General features: G+C 31.8%; 2 pseudogenes; one reads left to right on the top strand and one right to left on the bottom strand.

Moving 5' to 3' along the window:
• Positions 1-7340: 7340 nt before the first annotated feature.
• The window catches only part of LOC148546493 (auxin-induced protein AUX28-like), a 47602-nt pseudogene continuing 30003 nt past the window's right edge, over positions 7341-24939 (bottom strand).
• On the top strand, positions 19221-22045 carry LOC148546494 (uncharacterized; annotated as a pseudogene).

A 24939-nucleotide genomic window follows, 5' to 3' on the forward strand; every position in this document is an offset into this window, starting at 1 on the left:
AGATCTGATCCGATCCGATTTGTGGATCGGATCCATATCCGCAATTTTCGGATCGGATTCGGATAAACGCCGCGGATATGCGGATCGGATCTGATCCATGAACACCCCTAGTTATCATAGGCAGTGCTAAATAACTAACACCCATAATCTCTTTTGTCACTACACTCCATGTTATGGTTCCTGAAAAACCACCACTTCTCCATTTTCTTCTCTTTTTGGATTCTCCAATGGAAGAGATTAAGGGCCAAAAAGAGAAGAAAATGGAGAAGGTGGTGGTTTTTTAGGAACCATAACATGGAGTGTGTTGGCAAAAGAGATTAAGGGCGTTGGTTATATAGCGCTGCCTATGATAACTGTCAACTATCAACCTATTTTCTTCAGATAATTTCCATGATGATAGTTGGTCATTTGGGAAAGCTTGCTCTCTCTAGCACAACTATTGCTACCTCTCTTTGTGCTGTCTCTGGCTTCAAGTTTGGAATGTCGTGCATTGGAAATTCTAGGCGGCCAAGCCTATGGAGCAAAGCAATATACCAGATTTGGTGTTCAAATCTACACTTGTATTGTAACTTTGAGTCTAGCTTGTGTTCCTGTGAAATTCTCTACTCAGTGTGAAAAGACTCATGCTCCAATCTTGATGGAACTATTCTATGGGCTTGGAGAGTTCTTGTGCTACGCCGTTCCATCTGATGGGATGATTTGGTTAGTTTCTTCCTCTAGAATATGATCTTATTATATACACACATGCGTGTGCATGCACGCTTATCAACCTTAATTTGTTTCTATTGTGTTTGATGATCAATGCAGCCTCGAATAGTGGTCATTTGAGCTGCTCACTTTGCTTTCTGGGCTTCTACCAAATCCAGAGCTTGAAGCTTCAGTTCTGTCCATATGGTAAGTAAGACTTGGTCATTGAGAATGAGAGAGATTTTTATGTTTTACAATCTCAATTGAAATTATTACTCATAGTCCAATATTCATATTCATATCCATTCCATACTAGTTGTGCTAATTTTGTTTAAATGTTGACATTTTTGTGGCAATTTTTTTCTCTCATAGCATTATTATCGTATGTTATACATGTAATAACTCTAATAGAACTTTATGGTGATATTATACATGTTTAATAAGGACTGTTTAAGCTTGGTAGTCATCATTTCTGTTGTTTATTACATAACTGTGAAATTTGTAAATGATGCCACTAAGGTATTCTATTTTGATATCTTCCTAAACCCTTTGCTTATCTTTAATGAACTCTATTTTTCAAATCATGGTAACCTATTTTTAAGTTGTTGCTATTTGTTAAACTATCTGCTTATTTTAGTTAAGCTCAAATAAAAGTTACTGCATGAAATGATTTTTTTCGTTTTCTTCATTTATCTAGGCACAAAGTTGTTATTGTAGAAGCTAAGGTAACTATTTGCTCTTGAAAGATGGGGTTTGGAAGGAAATATCATGTTTTTGTTAAAATTTTTAGTCCCTCCAAAAATTTCTTTTAAGCTCTGTCATTGGCCAGCATATTCTTCTAGTATGACTTTCTTGGTGGCCAGCCTACCACTTGTAATTGTAATTGGTGGCCAGCATGTTCTCCAATAAAAGATGCTTTACTATAATAGATTAAGATAAGAAAAAAGTGTAACTGAATTTTTTTGCTACATTCTTACAAACTCAAACAAATTTAGAGCATTGAATTATTGATACTTAGACATCTCACTGTTTTAATTTATTTAAAATATTTATATTATATTACAAACTACAGTGATATACAAATACATGATAGTAAATTCAACACCCTACTATTTCATTCCTGATAAAGAATGGAACAGGTCATCATGAACTGGTGGTTGGTAACTACTATATATAGTCTAACATATATATAATAATCACTTTCTATACTAATGAAAGAAAAATGTCATCAATATGTGGGGATCTATAGTAGACATATGTCATCGTCAATGGTTCATGAAAATTGACGGACATCATCTTTGGCCAAATTTCTTTTCCAAATTTTTTTATTAATAAATATAGCAATAAATTTAAGTTTCTATACTATTTCAATTTTAAAGATGATTGCATTGCGTTTCTTTTTATGGTAGCAAGTTACTAGGGCACCCCAAAAAATATTTATCTGATAAATATGGTTTTTATATAACTCTCTAACCCTATTCCATGTGCGCCCTCTAGGGCACCCCGCATTACTCTCTTAATCTTTTTATTTTCTTCATTTGTATTATATATGTATCTTAAATTTAATTATTAACATTATTACAATTTAAAAGGGGAGAGTAAAAAAAATGAATAAATCAACCATGAAGAAGAACAAGTGATCATCGCATTGAGCAACTGTAATGTGTATCGTAAAGATTAAATATAGAAAAGTTAACTTTTAATTAATTAATTAATTTTAATTAGATATTTTTATTTTAAAATTATTTTTTAAGTTTTATTTTTTGGAGGATTAAGGTTTAATATTTAAATTTAAAATTTAGAGTTTTAAATTTTGTTAATAGTAATAAAAAAATAGTTGGTTGTCTAGTTGAATTTATTATTAAATTATATTATACTAAATTAAAACATTAATCTCTGATGCAATTGCACATTTACGATGAATACAAAGACGTAAAAATAATAGACTTAGATATATGTAAAAAAAGAGAGCAACAATTTAGTTTGCATCATCATAAAACCTATTGGGAGAAATTAAAGTCAAATAATGTTGTCATTAACTTATTGCCTTTATCCATGACTTAGATATAAAAGACAATTTGCACATTAAAAAAAATCACTAAATTAATTACTATGTATTTGCATTGCATATAAATATATGTGTATTATTTAATTTATTTTTAATATATATTTAATATTTTAATGTATATTTTATATTAGTAGTTGATTTTTAAATACGCGTAACATGGTTGGTTATACATAGATATATTTATTTTTCATCGCAAGCACGGCAAAGTTAAAATAATTGACTTATTTAATGTGAACATCTAGCTTATAATTGATCATTAAATTTTATTTTCAGATAACTTGATCTTAAGCAGGATGATTAAACATCTGATAGATTGCGTAGTAGTAATAGGGACATATGAAGCAGAAAGGCATCAAGGCTTAGCTTTTTCATGATGTGATCAAACTCAGCACCTCTTTGACAAAAGCATTTTTCCGCCACAATTACCATTTACGAAAATAAATATAAGAACCATAAAAAAAAATATAGTGCCAATTAAGTGTTACTAATAAACACTTTTCTTTCGTTCTTATCAACTTAATTATAAGATGATAAATCATACTATCTTTTTATATATTATTATAATTATGTTAGGTATATATAAAATTTAATTATTAAGTTAATTATTGGTATAAAATATATTTTAAAATATAAAATATAAATTAAAAATTAACTAAATAATTTATGTATTATATATAAATAAATAATAACTAATTTGATGATTATTTTTTATAAAGATATAGTATTTTTATTACACATTCTATTATTATTCTTTGGTTAATTTGTACAATTGTAGTTGCTCTAATGTTAAAATTAAGACATCTGAAAAAAGGCGTATTGATAGAACATAATAGTGAGGAATTACATATTTGTATGTATAATAGAATTGGACATGGAGAGAAGCAAGCAAGCAAGTAATTAGGAGCAATGTTTTTGCCTACAAAGAAATTAAATTTTGGGCCTCTGATCTCGTTCCCTATCTTCTTTTAACATTTAAAAGACTCTAGTTCCATTACGACGTATGTCACTTAACTCACTAGGCCCACAATATTTCTTTCCTTCATTATTTAGTTAGGACTCGGGAGTAATAGTTATTACTGTAAGATCCAAGTTTTTGAAAATTAATTTAATAAAATAAAATTTAATTTAGTTATTATTATTATTATTATTATTATTAAAGTTAAAAAAAAAAAGAAAAGATTGGCCGAAGCCATTGAGAGAACGAAGAAAGAGATAGAACGTGGCTTACTATGCATGTGTGTGTATATTGTTTACTATGCATATATATATATATATATATATATATATATAACCAAAGGAAAAGAAGATTAGGAAACGTGGCTTAGTGCATATATATGTACATGACACATACTTGCTTTCATTAATTGAGCATGCCACCTAATAAAATTTATACCACAAACTTCCATTAATCATAACACTCATCTTTTTCATTCATTCATACTTGTTACGGCAAAGAAGAGAAAGAAAACTGACCGAGAGAAAAAGAAAGAGAACCGAAGCTCCTTTGATCTTTCGGTCTTGATTTCTTGTGATTCATAACTCTAATAAAAAATTTAATTCGGTAAAAGTGTTTGTATCCTCCTCTTCTACATGATGGCGTTACTTTTGTCCAGTAGAAGTTGACGGTGACGTAACTTCTCTTTCTTTTGAGTTCGGCTAACTGGAGTTCTAGGAAGCACAGACGATTTCTGACGCTTTCTCCTTCAGCAACCCAGTCAGAAAGTTTCTCCGGAGCTTTCGATGATTTTGATTTCATACGAAGGTGGGAAATTTTATTTTGAAATTAACTGTTTTAAATTATGAATGTCACGGAAGTCTAGTGGATATTTGCAAATAATTTATGATTGTTTGGAATGACTGAATGATGAGTTTGAATTGAAGCTATGATTGATATTGATTTTGTGATTGATATTGGTTTTCTGATTTTGATGGAGTTTTTGAAATTCTGATTTTATGTGATTATGATGAATTGGTTGAGTTGTGGCTGTAAAAGGTGATTAAATTAGTGTTACTTGTTAAATTGTAATATGATGAGTTAATTATTGAAGAAATTATCGTATTGATAATTGTTGAATGGAGTTGGATTTGAGTCTGGTTTGAAAAGTGATGAATTTGAGGGAGCCCGTATGGGTGGTGAAGTCCAATTTTTAAGAGGGATTATGCGCAATTTTATGTAAAAGTAACCGAAAACGTGGTATTATTTCGAAAATCTGATTTATAAATTTATTTTGAAACATGATTTTATAGTGAAAAACATTTTATTTACATATTTACTCATATTGAGAAACGTATTTTGTATTGAAAATTGCCAATCTGATTTATGAATATTGTTTGATTTTTGAATTATTACGGAAAGAGTTATGTTCAATCCGATTTATTAAGAAAATTATAATCTTTTAAATTCACTCTTTTGAGAAGAGATTTTGTTTTAAGTTATGATATGAATTTGGTTTGTTAAGAAAAAGAAAGAATGAGAAAAGAACATGGCACGTGTGATTATGAAATGTTTAAAAGGTCACGAGAGGGTGACGGAAAGTAAATGGTTTTGGTGCCAATGGGATAATGTTAAGCTGTGGGCTTTATATGTGAATAATTGTGCGGGGACGCCCGTGTGTATGAAATGGCTTCTAGGAGAAAGTGGTACATGCTTCAGCTGGAGAATCAGCGCCTGCAAGTACTTGCAGAGGTCATGTTCGGCATACTTCAGCTGGAGAATCAGCGCCTGCAAGAAGTAGAAACTTGCAGAGGTTATGCCGCTGGAATGCCTTATCTGACTTGCGAGTCGGATTGCGTCGGGTGCGGGTCGAAACCGACAAATGAGCTCATTACCTGCGATAGGACTAGACATGCATCATCATTGTTTGCACATTTGCATTTGATTGTGTTTGCTTATCTTGTCTCTCTGTGATTGTGCTATTTGTCTTATTGCTATTTGTTTGTGTGTTGATCTGTTTCTTGTGCTATTAGTTTGTGTATTGAGGTGACTAAGAACTGAGGTTGTGATTGAGATTTGTCTTGAGTTCGGAATTTAAAGAAGGTAATTAATTATATAAAGTAATAGTAAAAAGTATTTTCAAAAGGTTTGATAAAAATATAGTTTTATTGAGTAAAGTTAATTATTTGCAATTTATTTCATTACTCTTACGGCATTCCCATTCCCTACTGAGAACGCGTGGTTTGTTCTCACCCCAAAATCTTCCACCCTTTCAGTGACACAGGTTCGAAGACTCAGTTCGAAGCTGTGGACGATTATTAGTCTTATTTGAGTTAAGTTTATGTGTTGAGTCGCTTTTGTGTAATATTTATTACTATTACTAATTATGTGATTATTATTATTTGGTATTCTTTGATGAATGATTCTGATTATTAACAAAAAAGATTTTCTTTTGGAATTTTCTCAAAAACTGAAACCCGATATCGACATAAAGGCTCAATATTAAGTAGATAATAAAAGAAAATAAGTTAGTAACTCCTACTTTTGCTACGATCATGACGTGCTAAAAGTTAGGGTGTTACATTATGGTATTAGAGCCAGAACCCGGATCGATGTACCAGCGAGGGCGCTGGACTCTCTTAGGGGGTGGATTGTAAGGTCCCACATCGGTTGGGGAGGGGAACGAAGCATGCCTTATAAGGGTGTGGATACCTCTCCATAGCATGACGCGTTTTGACGAGTGAGTGTGGGGGGCTTCGGCTATCATCCCTATCGTCAAAGGCAAAATCGTGAGGCCTTGTGTGCCAAAGCGGACAATATCATGCTAGCGGGTGGTCTGGGCTGTTACAATTACTTATTAAGAGGCGTAATTCATATTCTAATATTTAGAATTTAAATATATAGGTTAGTTTTTAATAAAAAGATAAAAGATTTAATTTTTTATTTAAAATAAAAAAAATTAAAAAATGAATTGAGATTCTTAATCATTTTTTTGTTAATGTCTATATCTGTTTAGGTTTATAAAAACTATGAATATTATGACATATATTTATTATTTATTTTTAATTTTTTGATTAATTATCTTAAATTTGAGTTCACCAAGTTAAGAAATAATAGTTTAGGAATAAATATCTCCTTACAAATTAATTCGATATTCCAATTTGATTATTTTCACCTTCTCTTTGTTTTTTTTTTTTTTTTTTTGAGTTTTGCTATAAATTCGGTTAGATTAAATTGTGATGCTAATTTAAATATTGATATTAAATATGCTGACTTTGAATGTATCTTCAATAATTTGGATGGCTCTTAATTGAAAGGATACATAGAAAAGATTCAAAATCTTAGTACTTTTTGCACTAAAAATACATGTAATTCTAAAAAAATAAACATAAACAAACGCATTCATTGTGTATAAAGTTATGATACGTCGTACGTATCATTCATTCACAACTATAAAGTATATTATTAAAGTGGTTGACAAAATTAAAAATTAAATAAAGTTAGAGAGACACATAGTTACCTAATCGAAAATGTTTGGTAACCAATGAAAATTAGTCAAAAACAGCCATAACTTATCTTATTTAGCATTCATTAATTGTTGCGACAATTAATAAATGCTAAATAAGACAAATTGTGGCTGTTTTTTTTTTTGTCTCCCTAACATTACCCTATCTAATAATGTGCCTTTCATAGTCCTTTTCTAATAATTAATTCTATTTTCATAATTCGATTCCGACTTGTATAGTGCCTTTTAGAATTATTTTTCTGTTCATATAATTGATACTTAGGTATCTTACTTGTTTGAAATATTTATAGTATATTACAAACCACAATGATACACAAATACTGATTAATAACTAAAAATAGTAACATGTATATAATAAATCAATAACCTGCTATTTCATTCATAATAAAGAATGGAACTGGTCATCATGAACTGGTGGTTGGTAGCTACTATATATAGGCTTGGTTTGGTAAAACTTTTCGAAGAGGTGCTTGTACTTTTTAAAAGTTCATATCGGGATACTTTTAAAAGCATTTAAGATAGAGTTTTCCAAAGTTAGCTTGTGCTTTTCAATATTTAAAAGTATGATATAACCTCATATGTTAACTAATTTTCAAATTTAATGCTTGTATTTATGTCTATTATAGTATTTTTAAATTTTAAAAGCTATTTTACCAAACACAATTGATGTTACTTGTTTTTATTAAAAGCTATTTTTTATTTGATTTACCAAATATAAATACTACAATTTCTGCTATTTCATTTTTACAAAAGTTATTTTCAAAAGTAGCTTATAAAGGCTAATTTTTAAAAGATGACTTTTTAAAAGTTGTAGTATTTATGTTTGGTAAATCAAATTAAAAATAACTTTTAATAAACACAAGCAACAAGAATTGCATTTGGTAAAATAGCTTTTAAAATTTAAAAATACTATAATAGACATAAATGCAAGCAATAAATTTAAAAATTAGTTAACATATGAGGTTATATTAGACTTTTAAATATTGAAAAAGTACAAGTCAACTTTGGAAAGTTCTATCTTAGGTGATTTCAAAAGTATCCCTATTTTTTAAAAGCTCCAAACACAAGCACGTGATCTTTTTTATTTACCAAACACGAAATGAGGAGTTTGAACTTTTAAAAAGTACAAACACCTTTTCAAAAAACTTTATCAAACCAAGCCATATCTAATTATACTTGAAAAAAATTAAATCATTACATATTAATTAATTAATTAGTATATCAATCACATGTAAATAGTAATATAAAGATTAAGATATATACTAACCAAGATCAATAGCCTCTTACGCTTGCATGATTTCACAAACATCCTGGTGGTAAGGTTAATTGAGATAAAGAAAATTAAAACTATGTTTTATGCACATCACTTTTTTCTATATATATATAATGAAAACATTATTTCATGTTAACTATGAAGAAAACCTATCACTTTCTACTAAAGGTGCTGCTTTGATAAAGACTCCGATCCTACCGAAACAACTCAAACAAGCATATATATATATATATATATATATATATATATATATATATCATAGAGTTGTTGTTTTATAACACAGTTAAATTAGTACTAATGGTTATTCTTGTTTGAATTTAATTGAAAACTTACTCCGATGGAACATCACCGACAAGCATCCAGTCACCATCCTTGTCTTCATAGGTTGGGACATAATCAGAGCCGTTCAATAATTCCATCAGCTTACTCTCATTCATGAAGTCTTTCATTCCTTGGGATCCACAATTATCAACACCACAAAATATCACCAATTAACAATCGTATTTCACTGCATGCAAAAAAAGAAAAAAAAGTGTGAATTGTTACCAATGGTGAAGTAATAGAACATGTTGCCTAAGGAGTGCGAGAGGTGTTGTTAACTGTTGAACATGTTCAAGTAGACTTTTTCGGAAGTAAGGTGCTCTATCCATGTTTACTTTCATGAAACTTCTATCCTTTTCACTTTTTTTTGCATTGCTTTTTTGTTGAACTGCTATCATGTTCTTCCACTACGACTTAATATTTTAAGTTTCTTAATTACAAGAACTAATTAATTAATAGATCAGAGTCATATATTAGTAAATAATTATTTTGTTTTATTTATTATATTTTTATTGGATATAATTTTACCGGTTTAAAAAAAATGCTTTATTATAATTGATTAGGACAAACAAAAAATGTAATTGAATATTTTTTATTATTCTCATAAAAATTCAAACAAACAAATTTAGAGTATTGAATTATTACTAGTTAGTTAGGCATGTAGTAGAAGTTAGGGATGACAAAACGGGTCGAGTTCGTCGGGCCGATTCGCTAAATCCGCTAAAAAAGGTGGGTCGGGCTAGGATTTGGAGCCCGCCAAATCCGCACCGCCAAAATGGCGAGTTTTGACAGGGCGGGGCGGGCCGGTCCGCCGGGCCGAAGATTTTTATTTTTCTTTTTTTATTAAATAAAAGAGTGATTACTATTATAAAATTAATAATTATAGAATTTTTAAACACTTTTTTTTCATTTTTTGTTTTTATTCTTTTTTTAGTTATTAACTTTATTTATTTTATTTTACAATTTCATATATATGCTCAAATTATGTGACTTATTTTTTAAAATAAAGATGATTCTATTGACAAATATTATTTTAAACAATTTTATTGAAGTTAAAAATTTTTTAAAAATAGTAAAAAAATTATATTATAATTTGACTATTTTTTATTTGTATTTGATTTTTTAATTATTATTTTTTGGTTTATTTTAATGAATTTTATTTAAAAAAAAAAGAAACGGGTTAGGCCGCCAATCTGCCATAAAGCGGGGCGGGACGGCCCGCTTTGCCACCCCTAATAAGTATAAAACACATTTTACACACGTAATTATACTTGCTTATTCTATAAAGTAAAAATTTAAGAACAGTTAATTTAATGTAAAGTTGATAGCTGAAAGCTGATAGTTAAAAATTGTCCGATGATAATTTAATAAAATTTGTCAAATTATTTAACTAAAAGAGAACTTCTCAATTTTAGTTTCCATATGTGATCACTAAAATCAAAGAAAATAAGTTTTCTTAAATGAAACAGTGCAATTTATGAGTTTAAGAAAGGCTTAAGAAATTCTACAAAGAATTTTTTTAATTTTTTTTTTTGCTAGCTTATAATATTTATGTAACACACGTAAAAGTTTATACAGTTTGTTTATAACAATACTAGTATAATTTATTCACATATTTTAGAAATAAAAATACACTAAAGGTATAATACTGTATTAAAATGGTCAATTTTAGTAATTATACATTCAAAGGGAATTTTGAATTTATTATTATTAACTTAACCAAACAATATTCATTCTAATTAATAACCTTTTTTTAAATTAAAAATTTCTAATATACTAATCCAAACATGAGTTATAATACACTTTGCTGTATTCTTTATTTGTTCACCATTATTTTGTGGAGGCTACTCAGATAAATACGCCTAAAACGTCTTTTTTTAAAGATGTCTTTATGTTGTGTTTTAATTGGTTTTGGTATAATTTATTCGGTGTTCCTCATCACATATTATTAAATTCCTCAAAAGATTTTCTTTCCAAAAATAATAAAAAACATTTAATTTGAACTAAAACAAAAAAGGTAATAGATTAACTATTAGATTTTTTTTTAAAAGATTATTTACATAAAAAAATATATCACATTCATCAAAAAAAAAATATATATATATATATATATATATATATATATATATATAAGCTCTTAAAAAATTTTATAAATAAAAAAATAATTAATTTTTATTCGTATAATATATAAAATAATTACTATATTATTATTATATTATAGATTAAAATTTACTAATTTAAATTTTGTTTTTATTTTTAATATAAGCATTAAAAATAAATAATTTTTTTATAACAAGATATATTGTAATAAAATATATATAATATTAATTAGTTTTTAAAAAATTCTGAAAAGCTGGTTTTTTCTAATAAAGTGTTATTAAAAAATTAACATTATAAAAACTAATTTCAACCAATATGATATAATATGATATAATAGGTTATTAAATATATTTAATACAAAATACATTGAATATAAATTTTTATTGAGTTTAAATTTTAAATAATTTTTAATTAAATTTCGAATATTTTTATTTTAAAGAGTTAGAATATTTTAACATCATTTTTTCGTATCTTTTTAATTGAGTCTTTGATTTTTTAAATTATAAACCTTATTTATAATTAAGAGTAATGTTTTAACACCACCAATTAGTCACACATATAAAAATACAAAAACAATTCTATTGTCATAATTATAATCTAACTTTATAAGCAATACAATACAATGAAACTATATATAAGTAATATAACTAAATTTTATCTACATCTATAGTCACATTTCATAAATAATATAATTAAATTATATTTATGTTTATAATTAAAATATGAATAAAAATACAAAAAAGTATCAAGATGGTTAATTTTTTTCATTCATAATTTTTTATTATTTTTGTTGTGAAAATTTTAATTATTTTAATAATTAATTATTTTTTAAAAAAAGATAATTGAATAACACAAAAAAGTCTTATTAAGAGTAATTTATTTATATATGATTAAAAAATAATTGAATAATTATATACGGTAAAAAATTAATATTATTAAAAAATAAAAATAAAATTTATTTTAAAATTAAAAATAAAGTTTATTTAAAAATAAAATTAAAAATCATGTTTTTTTTCTTTTTTTCAAAATTTATCTACGAGTAATTCTATAAATATTTTATGATGAATAAAAATATTAAACTCATACTAAAATTTATTCTAATAAAATTTATTTTTATTCTACTAAACGTTAAATAAATTATTGAAAAGAATTCTGTTTCCTCCGTTAGAGAAGAATGATAAACTTCCATACTTCTATTATGTTATGGCAATAATTTGGCCTGTTATTTTTAATGTACATAATAATAATAATAATAATAATAATAATAATAATAATAATAATAATAATAATAATAATAAAACAAGTATATCACAGTAAAAAAGAAAGCACGTCACCAAATAATTTATCATCCGAATTATATATGAATCAAATTGATAATATGAGAGCTAACACTACAAAAATCGACAACAAAGTTAGAGACTTACAAAACCTTTCTTAAGATCATAGAAAAAAAAATGTTTATATTTGTGTGATATACAAAGCAATTATCATATTATTATTATTATTATTATTATTATTATTATTATATATGAGCAAAAAAAGTCCAACTGTATGTTTTAAAGTAAAATTTTTTTTAATATTTGATTAAATGTTCTTGTATTTAGTACTTTTTTTTTTCACTTCCTCTTAGTTAAAAATATAATCATTATAATTTTTTAGTTATTATTGCTAGGGGTGTTTACAGATGGGATATGGCTGAAATTTCGATCCAATCCGCACTAAACTCATTAGATCAAATTCGATATTCGCACTTTTTATGTTTGGATTAGATATCAAATATATCCATAAAATAAAAAATATAAAAAAATTTTATTTTTATAAAAAAAAGTCAATAATTTTTTTTGTTTACTTTTTTAAACATATTTACTTCTATCTGATTAGAGTGTGGATCCGATTCGATCCAATCCGATCATCTTACAGATCAGATCATATTCTCAAATTACAGATCAGATACGGATAAATACTGTGGATTTATATGGATATGATCTAATCTATGAACACCCCTAACTATTACTATAGGTTCATTGTTGCAAAAGAATGTTTCTTTTATTATAAACTATTATTAGATTTTAATTACCATTAAAACAACTGAATGGTCAACTTAATTACCATTATTATATCCATAGTTGTAAAAACCGAACTGGATCGGTTGGTTCGACCAATAGTTGTAAAAATCGAACTGGATCGGTTGGTTCGACCAAAAAACTAGTGAACCGGACTAGAACTGGATTATAGTCCAGTTCAATTTACTCTTTGGACCGTTTAAGGAATAAAATCGGTGTGAATTGGTAAGAATCGGTGCAAACTGGTCTGCTTGAAAAAATTTTTAAAATGTCTCCACAAGGTCTCGAACCAAGAACCTTGGAGCAAAAGTAACCTCTACTTGCCACTTAGCCATTACACTCCTAAGTACTATATTTGACAAATACTAATTATATAGTATACATAAATATCTAATTTAATTTAATTTTTGTTTTTTCTATTTTTAAAATTAATTATATTTTAATTATATACCATTATTAATATAAATATAAATTTCACTAAAAATTTATTAATTTACTTGATCTATTTTATTGCTAGTATTGTGATTAAGGTTATTTGTTTTGATGTTAGTGTTAAAATCTACTGATATTATAGTTAGATGATAGGCTTTGTGAATTAATTATTTTTTTATTGTGTCAAAATAAGATACTATTGTAGTATTAAAATTTTATGATTTTTTTTATATTAGTTATTTTTAGAAGTTGAGACTTGATTCTTCATAAAATGTTAGTGAAGATATGCATTTCAAATTTTAATTTTAAGTTTTTAACTATTTTATATTTTATATTTACGTGAGACTAGTTTTATCGGTTCAACCAGTGATTTATCAGTTGAACTAATAAACCAGTGAACCAGTAACTTGATCGGTTCGATCACTGGTTCAGTTCTAACAATTATATTTCAATCTAATTTCAAAAATTTCGATTTACTCAATTTAATAGTTATGACTCACAATTGGTTCCTAATCAAGTAACAACAAATTATGTCTCCCAATTGGTTCCTAATCAGTTCTAACAATTATGTCTCCCAACTTAATAGTTATGACTCACATTGGTTCCTATTCTTATTTTTGTCACTGTCTCACAAAATCGTTAACGACATGCTGAAATGGACTAACGACTGCTACATTATACATTCTAGCGACTATTTGATGTGACAATTGAAATTTTTTTACCTTATTTTTTATTTTCAACTAAACACTTAAAACCCTAATATGAGTCACGGATACCTAAGTTAAAAAATCAAACTAAGTAAATTGAAACTTTAAAAATCAGATTAAAGCTCGAATATAACTTCAAAACAGAACTTTAACTTATGTAGTGATTAATTTAAATGAAAATCAAATAAATCAAAATTCAACATAATTTTTATCAATGTTTTTAAATTCGAAATTTCTATACCAAAATTAACTAGGATTTTTCTTTAAATTAAAAATTTAATGAAATAGCGACTTTAATTATCTTAAGTTCTTAACCAATGTCCTAATTAATTGCTTTTATGCCTTAAAAAAACCGTATATGAGAAAAAAAATAATTAATTTGTCTACTTTAATAAATAGTTATTTTACTAAAATGAGAAACTATTTTTTTAAAATTTTTAAGAACTAATTAATATTATATATATTTTGTTACACTACATTTAATTATAAAAATTTTATTTATTTCTAATACTTATATTAAAAATAAAAAAAATTAAATTAGTGAATCTTAATCTATAATATAATAATAATATAGTAATTATTTTATATATTGTACGAATATAAATTAATTATTTTTTTTATTTATAAAAATTTTTAAACGCTTGAGCTTGTTTTATATATATATATATTTTGATGAATGTGATATATTTTTTTATGTAAATAATCTTTTAAAAAAAAATCTAATAGTTAATCTATTCCTTTTTTGTTTTAGTCCAAATTAAATATTTTTTATTGTTTTTGGAAAGAAAATCTTTTGAGGAATTTAATAATATGTGATGAGGAACACCGAATAAATTATACCAAAACCAATTAAAACACAACATAAAGACATCTTTAAAAAAAGACGTTTTAGGCGTATTTATCTGAGTGGCCTCCTTATTTTGTTTGTACCTTATTAATATGTTTATATCATATCCCTCAAAAATACAAAAATAGATGAAGTAGTTGACAAACGAGCGTTTACTTTTGTTGTTCTCAAATTAAATTGCAACGTTTTTTACAACTATAATATTCTATAAAGAAAGCAACAGTAATTATATATAGCTAATTTCAAGCTAACTAACCTTAGGTCCTTAGCAAAGATTGTCCGTAAATATCTATGGAAATAATAGTTTCAACTCTGAAATTGGGTTCAGTTTTTCAAGACAAGGGCATGTGAGACTGTGAGTGTGTGGTTTAGCTCAGATCTTATGTACTTAATTGTTTTATCGGAAAACAGCAAAACTTAGATGCCACAGAATCTCTCATAAAACGAGAAGACATCAAGATAAACAATATTAATTTTGTATTAGATAAAATAAAATAAATAAGCCAAGTTGATTGAAAATCACAAGTTCACAACTCATCAAATGATACTAAAGTATATCCTTTTAAATCGTGATAGAATAAGCTTCTGTTTTTTGTTTTTTGTGTAATCAATTATGAGAGGGCAAATGCTAATATGTTCTTCAAAAAGGAGAAAATATAAGGCTTTTTAAAAAAATAACCTGTTTTTAGAGGTAACATAAAATTAGAATGTTCTAGGTTTTTATTTTTTAAAATCTTGCAAAAAAAAATCATGGTAACCTATTTTTAAGTTGTTGCTATTTATTAAACTGTTTACTTATTTTAGTTAAGCTAAAATAAAATTTATTGCATAAAATGATTCTTTTATTTTTTTTATTTATCTAGGCACAAAGTTGTTATTGTAGAAGGTAGCTATTTACTCTTAAAAGATGGGATTTGGAAGGAGATATTATGTTTTTGTTAAAATTTTTAGCCTCTCCAAAATTTTTTTCAAATTTCGCCACTAACTGGCATATTCTTCTGGTATGACTTTATTTCGCTAGCATGTTCTCCAAAAAAAAAGATATTTTACTATAATAGATTAGAATAAAAAAAAGTGTAACTAAATTTTTTTGTTACAATCATACAAACGAACAAACAAATTTAGAATATTAAATTATTGATACTTAAACATTTTACTGTTTTAATTTGTTTAAAATATTTATATTATATTACAAACTACAATGATACATAAATACATAATTAACTAGAAATAGTAACATATATATAATAATTTATCAGTCTACCATTTCATTCCTAATAAAGAATGGAGGAGGTCAACGGTGGTTGGTAACTACTAAGGGTGTGTTTGGGAACTCGTTGAAAGGAAAGAAGTACGTTTAGACTTCTTGAAAGCTTCAACTTTTGCGTTTTCGTAACGAGCTTTTTAGCCATGATACTAACCATTTATTTATCTTTTACCAACTTTATCCTTTATGTATGTTATTATATTATTTATAAAATTCTTGTTATTTCTATTTATATGAGCTCTATTTTTTTATTATTTATTATTTTTTTATTTTTTTCAACTGTTTATTTGATATTATACACTTTTATAATTGTGATTTTTGTGTATTATGTTTGTTATTATCTTTTTATAATATGATTTATTGATTCTATTAGGTAAAGTAAATTAAACAAAAAATTAACTGTAAATAATAATAATAATAATAATAATAATAATAATAATAATAAATTATAGCATACTAAAAAAAGAGTACTAAAAATACTAAAAATATACTATATAAAAAGATCATCAAGAATTTTTAGATTTGTTTCAATTACTATAAAGTAAATATTTAATTTTTTTATTATTTTTAGTACTCTCTTTTATAATTGTAATTCTCATATACTATATTTTAGTGTAATTTTTTATAATATAGATTATGATTCTATTAAAAAAAATTAAATAAAAAATTAATTATAGATAATAATAAAATCATAAACGTTGGATTCCAAATTAATATTAAGAATAAGATTATTGAGAGTACTAGAATAAGAGTACGATGTAAAAAAAATACTAAAATAACATTCTTAGTTAATACTTAAAAAAATGTAACACATTTGATTAAATATTCATTTATATATTTATAAAATTTATATTGTTTTATTTTTATTTAAAAATATATTTTATCTATTTTTATATGTTATTTTTATTTTAGTAAGTAAATATTAATTTTATTATAAAATTAACTAATAAGATTTATTTAAATATCTAAATTAAAATTATAGGATAATATAAAAAAATTATTTAAGTTGACGTCTATTTTAGTAATTTTTTATCTAAAAGTGATTTTAAATGGTACAAGCCAAACAACATTTATTTTACTATAATCAATTTTGATACAAAAATTACCAAACATAAATCACTTTAACACAAACTTACTTTTTATCAAAATCAAGTTTGCAAAATTAATTTTATACAAACTCCCGTTTACAAACTATAATCCAAACACACACTAACTAGCTACTATATATAGTCTAACTTCTCTTGCATTTTTCCATGGCTCTTGATAAGGTGCTAATGAAGAAAGAACATCAAACAAGTTTTATTATTGTTATTAAAAAATGTGCTATAATATATATAGCATACACTGTAATTAGATTATATCTAATTATACTTGAAAGAAATTAAATCATTGTATATTAATTAATTAATTAGTATATCATATGTAAATAATAATATAAAGATTAAGATATATACTAACCATGACCAATAGCCTCTTCTTCTTTTATGATGTGCAAACGCTTGCATGATTTCACAAATATTCTGGTGGTAAGCTAAGGTTAATTGAGATAAAGGAAATTAAAACTATGTTATATGACAAGCAATGTGATATGCACATCACTTTTTTCTATATATATAATGAAAACATTATTTCATGTTAATTAGAAATAAACCTAGCTATCACTTTCTACTAAAGCTGCTGCTTTGATAAAAGACTCCGAATCCTACCGAAACAAGCATGTATATATATATGCATAGAGTTATTGTTATTGCTGTTGTTTTATAACACAGTTAAATTAGTACTAATGGTTATTCTTGTTTGAATTTAATTAAAAACTTACTTCCATGGAACATCACCGACAAGCATCCAGTCACCATCCTTGTCTTCATTGGTTGGGACATAATCAAAGCCGTTCAATAAAAATCCATCAACTTACTCTTTCATGAAGTCCTTCATTCCCTTGGGATACACAATTTCCTTACCCATCATAATATCAACACCACAAAATATCACCAATTAACAATCGTATTTCACTGCATGCAAAAAAAGAAAATAAAGTGCGATTTGTTACCAATGGTGAATGAACAGAACAAGTTGCCAAAGGAGAGAGGTGTTGGTAACTATTGAACATATTCAAGTCGACTTTTTGGAGGTAAGGTGCTCCATCCATGCTCATTTTTATAAAGTTTTCATTTTTTTCACTTTCTTCTGCAGTGCTCTCTTTTATTGAACTACCACCATGTTCTTTCCGTACGACAATTTTAATGATGACCAATCTATCACTTGTGCTTTATGGACCGATAATATTTTAAATTTTTTAAATACAAAAATTAATTAATTAATAGATCTGAGTCATATATTAACAAATAATTGTTTTGCTTTATTTATTAAATTAGAGTAAAATTTTATCCGTTTAGATGTAGAAAAAGATGCTTTACTATAATTGATTAGGATAAAAAAAATGTAATTGAATAATTTTTATTACTCTCATAAAAATTCGAACAAACAAATTTAGAATATTAAATTATTGCTAGCTAGCTAGACATGTAGTAGAACACATTTTACGCACGTAATTATACCTGTTTATTTTATAAGTGTTACAGATCCGGCCCACGGATCTATGACCCGGGATTAAACCCTAACCCGGTTACCCAGGTCCGACCCGCTTCGCCCTTCCAGAAGGCCCGAAGCCGGCCCTCTAGAGCTCCTAACCAATTTTCGAATTCAAACGTCTCCCTTATCTTAGCCAAACAAGATAAGATAAGATAGCTACCATCACCAATAAATAGAGGACACAGGTCCCTCCAAGTATTCATTCACTCCTAACACCTTACACCTCTTAGATCCATTCTGACTTGAGCGTCGGAGTGTCTTTGCAGGTACCTCCCCCATTGCTCCAGTCAAATAGTCCGGCATCCGCCTTGACCCGCAGGCTCCCGATCCATCTCTCAACCCGTACCAAAGACATCTTGTACATTGGCGCCGTCTGTGGGGAACCAACGCCGGTTGAGTCGAAATGGCGGACGGATTTGAAGAGCATTCCAGCAGCCACCAAGACGACTCCAGAACGCGAAACCCTACCCTGAACAGCAAGAAGACATCAACCACGGAAGGATAGCAAGCGCCATCCATAACAAAGGAGACGACACCGCCGTCACAAAAACGCGGCATCCCGAGAAGCCAGAAGATAGGTCAGCCCAAATAATCCAGGAACTCTGCCACCGAGTACAGGAACTCGAAGGCAGGGTTGCCACCAAGGAAAAGCACAACACCGGAAACGGAAGTCACGCGACCTCCAGATCCAGGTCCCGACACGGCAGATCACCAGAACGGCGACACGCCAAGAGGCATGATAAAAGCACCTCACGTGACCGAAGACTTGACAGATCACCAGAATGGCGACACAGCAAAAGGTATGACCGCAGCATCTCCCGCGATCCCATCCACACAGATGACGATCGACGACACCGAGATACCAAGCGCACGAGAAACGACCACACGATAATGGGAGCTACTCCCTTCACGGAAAGGATCCTAAAAGCAAAACTCCCCAAAGGTTTCGATAAACCCACGGACATGAAGTATGATGGAACCAAAGATCCCTAGGAACATCTAACGGCTTTCGAAGCCAGGATGAATCTAGAAGGCACAGCTGACGCAGTCCGATGCAGAGCTTTTCCGGTGACCCTAGCGGGGCCGGCAATCAAGTGTTTTAACGCCCTCCCTAACGGATCCATAACCAGTTTCCATGACATCTCACGAAAGTTCATGGCCCAATTTACAACCAGAATCACTAAAGCCAAACACCCCATCAGCCTACTAGAGGTCACACAGAAACAAGATGAATCCATGAGAAAATACCTCGACCGCTTCAATGATGAATGCCTAACGGTTGACGGACTCACGGATTCCGTCGCAAGTCTCTGCTTAACCAACGGGCTCATGAACGAAGATTTTCGCAAACACCTTACCACCAAACCAGTATGGACCATGCATGATATCCAGAACGTCGCCAGAGATTACATCAACGACGAGGAGGTCAGCCAGGTTGTCGCTGCCAATAAACGGCAACACAACAATGCCCAAAACGGCAACTCGGTGCCCAGGCATAACCCACCATCCAGAGAAAATCAGAGGGACCACCCTAAGCCAACAAGCACAAACTGACCACCCAGAATCGGTAAATTCTCTAATTACACACTCCTAACAGCCCCGATTACCGAGATATACCACCAAATAGCGGACCGAGGTATTATCCCAAAAGCCCGGTAACTCAAAGAAAGAACAGGCGGCAACAAAACCCTTTATTGCGACTACCACCGAGGTTACGGGCATAGGACACAAGACTGTTTCGACCTTAAAGACGCCCTCGAACAAGCAATAAGAGACGGCAAGCTCCCAGAGTTCGCCAAAATCATAAGAGAACCAAAACGCTTAGAAAGAGACAGGTCGCCAGAAAGAGAAGGACGCAACCCGAGAATGCAAAAACAACCTCCCAGGGAAAGCCCAGAAGACGACCCGACTATAATAGTAAACGTTATCACAGGCAAAGACGTCACAGGCAAGTCAAAAACCACACTAAAAAAGGACCTCAAAGTCCTTGCCGTCAGAAACCAAACACCAACCACCACTGCCGACCAAACGGTAACCTTCCTACCCGAGGACTGCCAGAACGGCACCTCGGTGGAAGACGCACCTTTCGCCATCTCGGCAAGAATCGGAACAGGACTAGTTCGAAGAATACTGGTGGACACCGGCGCAGACTCCAACATCCTCTTCCGAGGAGCCTTCGACAAACTTGGGCTCCGCAACGACAATCTCCAAACACACCGCAACGGTGTCACAGGACTCGGAGACAACTTCCTCAAACCAGACGGTTCCATCACCCTCCCCCTCACCATAGGGACAAGCAACCAAAAGAAGATAATTCTATCCGAATTTGTGGTCCTAAAAGACTCCACCGCCTACAACGTCATCCTCGGAAGGAAAACAATCAACGACTTCTCTGCCATCATCTTTACCAAATACCTCCTTATGAAATTCATAATGGAAGATGGCTCCATCGGTACTATCCACGGAGACCGGGAAGTCGCAGCAGAGTGCAACAACACCAGCCTAGCTTTATGGAAGAAGTCTCGCGATGCGGCTGGGATATTCCTAGCCGACCTGGATGCCCGACAAGAGGGCCAGCCTAGGCCAGAACTAGAAGGCGACATGGAAAAATTACAAGTAGAGCAAACCAAAGATGAATACACTTTCATCAACAGGAACCTCCCGTACGACCTTAAAGAGGATCTCTCTCGACTCTTGAAACAGAACCGAGACTTGTTCGCTTTCACACCAGCCGACATGCCTGGAGTAGACCCAGACCTAATGTCCCACCGGCTAGCCGTAGACCCCAAAGCCAAACCAGTGGCACAAAGAAGACGAAAAATATCCCCAGACCGAGCAGCCGAGGTCAAAAGACAAGTAAACGCCCTACTCAAAGCAAACTTCATCAGGGAACTACCCTACACGACATGGTTGGCAAATGTTGCACTACTAAAAAAGTCCAATGGGAAATGGCGAATGTGCGTCGACTACACGGACCTCAACAGAGCCTGTTCAAAAGACGCTTTTCCCCTGCCAAACATCGACAGATTGGTAGACGCCGCATCCGGCCATCGATACCTCAGCTTTATGGACGCATACTCCGGCTATAACCAAATACCTATGCACCAACCGGATGAGGAAAAAACAGCCTTCATCACCCCCAACGGGACGTACTGCTACATAGTCATGCCCTTCGGCCTGAAGAATGCCGGAGCCACCTACCAAAGGCTTGTCAACAAGATATTCTAGAACCTGTCTGGAACCAAACTAGAAGTCTACATAGACGACATGCTCGCCAAGACCCAATCCGGCGTGCAACTCATCAGCGACCTCACGCTCATAATGAACACCCTACGAAAGCATCAAATGTGACTCAACCCAACAAAATGCGCTTTCGGAATGGAGGCAGGAAAGTTCCTCGTCTTTATAATCACGCAACGCGGAGTCGAAGCTAACCCAGAGAAATGTCGTGCCGTCCTTGAGATGACAAGTCTAAAAAACCTTAAAGACATCCAAAAGCTCACCGGCCGGCTCACCGCACTATCCCGCTTCCTCGGAGCATCAGCACAAAAAGCAACCCCCTTCTTCAAACTGATGAAGAAAGGAGCCCCCTTCAAATGGGAAGCAACATGCGAAGAGGCTTTCCAACACTTCAAAAGAGTCCTAGCAGAACCGCCAGTTCCCGCCAAACCACAAACAGGGAAGACCCTCTACCTATACCTCTCCATAACGGAAGAAGCACTCGCAGCAGCACTCATCCGCGAAAATGAGAAAAAAGAACAAAAACCCATATACTTCATAAGCAAGGTCCTACAAGACACAGAAACTCGCTACTCGCGACTAGAAAAGTTAGCCTTTGCGCTCCTCACGGCCTCCCGGCGCCTGCGACAATATTTTCAGGCCTACCCCCTGACGGTTCGGACCGACCAAGCGGTTAAACAGGTACTACAAAAACCCGACCTAGCGGGAAGAATGCTAGCATGGTCTATCGAACTGTCTCAGTTCCAGATCAAGTTCAAACCCCGAAATACAATCAAAGCACAAGCCATGGCCGATTTTATCGCCGAGATGACACTGGGAAACCCCAACCCCGAATCATGGAAGCTATACGTCGACGGCTCGTCAAATATCACTTCTGGAGGTGCCGGAGTCATACTTGAAAGTCAAAACGGGGTCATAATCGAACAGTCAATACGATAGAGTTTTCAGTGTCAAATAATCAAGCAGAATATGAGGCTCTCCTGGCAGGCCTAGCCCTAGCCAAGGACGTCGGAGCAAAAGTCCTAGAAGTAAACACTGATTCACAGGTAGTCAGTACCCAAATCAACGGAGACTACCAAACGCGAGACCCCTTACTCCAACAATACCTCGCTAAGGTAAACGAACTGAAAGAAGGGTTCAATCACGTAACCATATAGCACAAAATGCCAGAGCAGATCTCCTCTCCAAGCTAGCCAGCACCAAACCAGGACACGGCAACAAATCGCTGATTCAGGAAGTCGTTAAGTCACCGTCCATATCGACAACGACTAACGCTTATCTGACACTCTCCGGCCGAGGATCATGGACCTACCCTATCCTACAATACCTCCTCGACGGAACACTACCAGAAGACCCCAAAGAGGAAAAACGGACAAAAAGGGAAGCCGCCAATTACACAGTTGTCGCAGGACAACTATACAAACACGAATTCTTGCAACCCCTGCTCAAATGCGTCGAACCCGGGGACACGGAGTACATACTCCGCGAAATCCATGAAGGTTGTCGCGGCCACCACATCGGAGGTAAAACCCTAGCCCAAAGAGTCATCCGGGCCGGTTACTTCTGGCCCACGGTTATCCGGGACTCCATGCAATTAGTAAAAAAATGCAATAAATGCCAAAGGCACGCCAATACCCACCAGGCCGCCCCGCACCAGCTCAGCATCATATCGGCAGAGCGGCCATTCGGCACCTGGGGGATCGACCTTGTCGGGCCCTTTCCTACGGCACCCGGTCAACTCCGATATCTCATCGTCGCCATAGATTATTACACTAAGTGGATCGAGGCCGAGCCCCTGGCCTCCATCACAGCAACCCAATGCCAAAAATTCCTTTGGTAACAGATCATCCCCTGATTCAGGATCCCCGAGATCGTCATCTCGAACAACAGAACCCAATTCGCTGACAGAAAATTCAGAGAATTCCTAGAAAGACTACGCATATCCCACCGTTTCAGCTCGGTAGAACACCCCCAACCAAACGGACAGGTGGAATCCGCAAACAAAATAATCATCAAAAGACTCAAGAAACGGCTCAACGAAGCCAAAAGACTATGGGCCGACGAACTTGGATCGGTCCTATGGTCATACCGAACAACCCCCCAAACGACCACAGGGGAAACCCCTTTCCGATTTACATACGGTGTGGAGGCCGTCATCCTAGTGGAGATAGGAGACCCTAGCCCAAGGAAAACGGTCGGAGGTAATGACGAGGAAGCAGAACGAGACCTCATCGACGAAGAAAGAAGCATAGCCCATGTCAGAGAGCTAGCCCTAAAACAAAGAATCAGCTTAAGGTACAACCACGGCATCATCAAACGAGAATTCGCACCCGACGACCTCGTCCTACGGCAAAATGACATCGGAACCCCGACCCCAGGGGAAGGGAACTCACCCCCAATTGGGAAGGACCATACAGAATTAAAGCCACAATCGGAAAGGGAGCATACAAGCTCGAACGACTTAACGGCGATGAAATTCCGAGGACATGGAACGCTGCCAACTTACGATGCTACTACACTTAGATTGACCACCTTAGGTCCTCCATTATCTTTCTAATTTTATTTTGTATCAGATTTCACTCATTTCCCTTCTTTACTACATTTGTTTTCCCCTTTTATAATTTAAAGTATTAAGCACGGGTACTCTTTCCCGCCATAACGGAGGGTTTTAACGAGGGCTAAATAAAGTTCCACTATGTTTTACCCTTTCCCCTTCTACCTCCCAAAACGGAATAAAGACACAGCCACAACACCGAGAACTGATCACCCTCGGGGCCTAACAAACGGATATCCCCAAACACTAGCGGCCTACCAAAGGTCCTAAGTCACAACGGCTTAAACATATAACGGCTCAAAATAAAATATAAAAGCCCGAATGACCA

The sequence above is a fragment of the Arachis ipaensis genome, chromosome B9, assembly GCF_059453495.1.
Source record: "Arachis ipaensis isolate K30076 ecotype BB chromosome B9, ASM5945349v1, whole genome shotgun sequence".
Lineage (NCBI taxonomy): Eukaryota > Viridiplantae > Streptophyta > Magnoliopsida > Fabales > Fabaceae > Arachis > Arachis ipaensis.